Source organism: Oratosquilla oratoria, chromosome 41, assembly GCF_046742065.1.
Source record: "Oratosquilla oratoria isolate Oo_2021 chromosome 41, ASM4674206v1, whole genome shotgun sequence".
NCBI lineage: Eukaryota > Metazoa > Arthropoda > Malacostraca > Stomatopoda > Squillidae > Oratosquilla > Oratosquilla oratoria.
The window spans coordinates 13,472,544-13,477,543 of record NC_134817.1 but is presented as its reverse complement, the minus strand read 5'-3'; the positions used below and the strand labels follow the sequence as shown (position 1 = coordinate 13,477,543).

At 36.9% G+C, this 5,000-nt stretch overlaps 1 protein-coding gene across 4 annotated transcripts in view; it reads left to right on the top strand.

Annotated features, from left to right (window-relative positions):
- The first annotated feature begins 4,203 nt into the window (after nucleotides 1-4,203).
- The window catches only part of LOC143020984 (uncharacterized), a 224,326-nt gene continuing 223,529 nt past the window's right edge, over nucleotides 4,204-5,000 (top strand). For all 4 annotated transcript variants that reach the window (XM_076178046.1, XM_076178045.1, XM_076178047.1 and 1 more), the window contains exon 1: nucleotides 4,204-4,556. The gene's annotated coding sequence lies outside the window, so the exon portion shown is untranslated. The remainder of the gene's footprint in view (nucleotides 4,557-5,000) is intronic.

Sequence of the window (5,000 nt, the reverse complement as noted above, 5' to 3'; positions counted from 1 at the left end):
CACACACACACACACACACACACACACACACACACACACACACACACACACACACACACACACACACACACACACACACACACACACACACACACACACACACAGAGATATATATATATATATATATATATATATATATATATATATATATATATATATATATTAACAACCACAATGCACTTTAATTCTAAGCCATCAACATCGGGAGACCCAATGGAGGCCACAATGTTGATGGCTTAGAATTAAAGTGTATTGTGGTTGTTAAAATGTATCTCTAATCACTGGGACCCATTCAGCGTTGTACACACACACACAGAAACACACACACACATATATATGTATATATATACTATATATATATATATATATATAATGCATATATGTATATATATATACGTATATATATATATATGTATATATACATATATATATGTACGTATATACATATGTATATATACATGTATATAATATGTGTGTATATATATATATACACATATATATATATATACATATATATATATATATATATATATATATATATATATATATATATATATGAGACACTGATTCTGACACAGGGCAGTGGACAAGGTGCAGGGATGACTCGTCATCCAGGAGGTGCTCAGATAAAAGGGAGGGTGGAGGGGTGTGGAGTGTATTCAGGGATGGAATGGGTGGAAATGATTTTATGCCTTTCCCTTTTTGGCTACCTCCCTTGTAAGGGGGAAAAAGCCTTGGTATATGTATGTATGTATGCATGTATATATATGTATATATACATATATATACATGTATATATATATATATATATATATATATATATATATATACATGGAACATAAGGGAGGAAGAAAGGAGGAGTTTGAATATGTCTGAGATGAGGTGCCTGAGAAGTATGCTAGGGGTTACTAGGCTGGATAGAGTGAGAAATGAGGAGGTGAGGAGGAGAACAGGGGTGGAAAGGGAGTTGGAAGATAGGGTTGATGAAAGAGTATCAGGATAGTGTGGACACATGGAAAGAATGAGTGAAGACTAATAAAAGGGGTGTGGAAGGCAGACGTGGAAGTAGTGATCATGAGGGAGTCGACCTAGGATGAGATGGATGGATAGGGTAAAAGGGACATTGGGAAAGAGGGGAATGTCTGTTGGGGAAGGGCGGGAGAGGGCAGAAGATAGGGATGAATGGAGAATGGTTGTGTATGGATGATGCTGTGATGCATGAGGGGGTGTGGATGGGGGGTGAGGGAGTAATATGAGAAATAAATTGACGCAGCCCAAGGGGATTTCTCTCCGTCTTCTCCTTTTCTGCATGAGGTGACGGAGAGAAGGGGTCGTCGATTTAATGAAGCGGCCTTGCTTTGGATGTGCTGTGTCTTGCGACACTGGTTCTGACCCAGGACAGTGGACAAGATGCAGGGATGACCCGTCATCCAGGAGGTACCAAGATAAGAGGGAGGGAAGAGGGTAGAGGGGAGTGGAGTATGTAGGGGATAGAATGGGTGGTAGTGGCTTCTATACCTTTGCTTTTTGGCTACCTGCTTTGTGAAGGGGAAAGAGCCTTTGGTATATGTATATATATAATATATATATATATATATATATATAGATATAAATATATATATACACACATATATATATATATAAATATATATATTTATATTTATATATATATATATATATATATATATATATATATATATATATATATATATATATATATATATATCCTTGATAGGCGTATGGAACACAAAGAATAGCCTAGTTTCCCCTATAAGGTGGCGAAAAATTATCCCTTCCTAGAGGGGAAATTCGACGTAGATTCACCTTTGTATTAGGACTCGTGATCGCCAAATGTTACACGCCAGGATGAGGATGAGAGTTTATACTCGTACATTGCCTGATCTATGGGTAATGTTTTGATCACACACACACATACACACACACACACACACACACACACACACACACACACACACACACACACACACACACACACACACACACACACACACACACACACACACACACACACACACACACACACACACACACACACACACACACACACACACACACACACACACACATATATATATATATATATATATATATATATATATGTATATATATATATATATATATATATATATATATATATATATATATATATATACGTGAAGATTTGGAGTCTGGGATCCATATTGGAAAATTGTAAACACCAGACTCAATTGAAGGGTTTATTTGCCCGACGTTTCGATTCCCGTCCAGGAATCGTCTTCAAGGTGGTATAATGGTTACGAGATTGTAAACTCAATAATAAATCGTCAAAGTGGTAAACCTGGGAAAGATTCACTCTCAATCAAATGTAAACCTCTTTACAATATTTGATACACTATAATTGAAATTAAATATTGGCACCAAATAAGATAAAATAAAGATGAAATAAAACAAGTTATATGGTTGTGAACATAAAACAAGTGTAGCAAAAAAACAACAACATTGATATGTAACACAAACGTACAAGCACCAGAACATAGTCCATTTGCGTCTTTGGACTATGTTCTGGTGTTTTTACGTTTGTGTTACATATTGATGTTTTTTTGCTACACTTGTTTTATGTTCACAGCCTTTTAACTTTTTTTTTATTCTATTTTTATTTTTATCTTATTTTATTTGGTGCCACTATTTCATTTCAATTGTGGTGTATTTAATATTGTAAAGAGGTTTGCTTTGTACATGTGATTCAGAGTGTGAACCTTTCCCAGGTTACCATTTGGACGATTTATATTTGAGTTCACAATTTTGTAACCATTATACCACTGAAGACGATTCCTGGACGGGAATCGAAACGTCGGGCAAATAAGCGCTTCAATTGAGTCCGGTGTTTATAATTTTCCAATACATATATATATATATATATATATATATATATATATATATATATATATATGTATATATATATTTATATATATACAGATATATACAAACATATATATATTATATATATATACAAATATATGTATATATATATATATATATATATATATACACACAGATATAAACACAAATATATATATATATATATATATATATATATATATGTATGTGTGTGTGTGTGTGTGTGTGTGTGTGTGTGTGTGTGTGTGTGTGTGTGTGTGTGTGTGTGTGTGTGTGTGTGTGTGTGTGTTCGATTGAAGACCAGAGCTAATTCAATATCCACTATCTTCTTAATGATTTTCTCAATTTTCCGAATGGTTTGTTTGTATCTTGAAGGGAGGCCAAACACAAGGCTTCCGAGATCCATGGTGTTATATTACAACGAAAAACATTACACAAATTTAAAATACTGTCTATTGCCAATTTATTTCATTCAGCTGAGGTGAATATAAAATCACCAACAAATGAAAAATAAAAGTGATTCGATTTTGAATTAAAACTACAATTAATATGTTCCATAGCATCAGTGAAGTCACATGGCGACCATGTAAAATGGAGTATAATGGACGTGACTAGTGCCGTGTAGTTGTTGCCAAGATACCCCCAGCGAGAATGAAATTTGCAACCCCTTCCTCAGTCTATTTGCCCCTCGAACCTGCACGCTGTCCCCCATGCAATGGTAATGGCAATGAAAGTGAATTAATTTCAGCGTTTAAATAGCAATCAAGCGCGCATTGTTTCATTTGTAATTTAGTCTGACCCATATCATTTTTATAAACATCTTTATTGCGTGTGGCCTGTTTTTAAATAAGTCACGATTTGCAATTGGAAATCAAGTTAGCTTGAATTTTGTACTTGCAGGGAAATTTAGGAAGTGGGCGCATTCGGTTAACACAAAAACAATGTTTGATAAAACTAGTAAATATTCATTGAGGAGTTGTGAAGGAAATGTGTAATTAAATGTGTTGACATGCGGCAGCGAAAATATATATATTTTTTTTTCTGCGTGGTAGGCGATGTCTAAAGAGAAACGCTCCCTTGCTATTCTCAAGGCCTCCGGATCTCAAGAAATTGTTCCCCTTCGCTGATAAATTTATTTCCTGAACCGTAATGCATTTGTACCTGATGATGATGATGTGTTACATTTGTAAAATCACGAGGGTCTGCAAGAGGAAAGAAGTTGGAATATGCTGCGACATTTGGCAACGAGTGAGATGTGGCTCGCGTCAACCGCCGCTTCAAACCTCCCGTCAGTTGTTGCTCAGCTGTGTCGATTAAAGGGTGGAGAGAGCAGGTGTGCGGACTGGCGTGTTAATGTGTGTGTCTGGGACTGTCCATGTGGCTGTTTGTCGTCTTTTTATAGCAGAAGATTTGACCTTTGCCCTTACCTGTGTGTGTAATGTTTAATCAGCCCTTGTGAAGGTGGGGTGGGTGTGAGATGACGGTGCGATGAAGTATTTCTAGGCGTGGTTATATTCACTGTAAGGAACAAAAATTAAAGTTGTAGTTCTTGGATTTAGTGACCAATCCGAGGGGTGGAAAAGAAAATAGAAAAAAGGCGACGTGTCTCCTTGAAAAGGTCAAGCTGCATTGGTACGGAGGATGCATTCGAGTTTGAGGTAAGACTTGTTGTTTTGAAATACAACTCCGGTTTATTCTGTTGTCTTTTGATTCAAGAACCACGGCTTAGACTGGCTTGGTTTTCTCGTTTGGTAAGTCAAGGAATGGTCCAGTTTTTGGCGCCGCTGGGTCGGCCTTGGCACAGTGTTTGGTATTTCAAGTCCTGATTCCGCCTGTTTCCTAACGGACTAGTCAGACGCATTTGATCAACGCGTCATAGGATTTAAACGCTTGTCTAGCAGATGCTTTCCAGCGATGCTTGGGATTAAAGGAGATAAGTTAAATGCGATTTACTCTCCCTTTATCGCTTTCGGGGTGCGTGGGCATTGGCTGGCCCAGATTGGGTTGATAGGGGCACAAGGGGAAGAACGGGCCACGGGCAGAGGCGCATGCGCAGACCGGGCGAAGGAAATTTTCCCGGGAAATAACTTTGAGATGACATA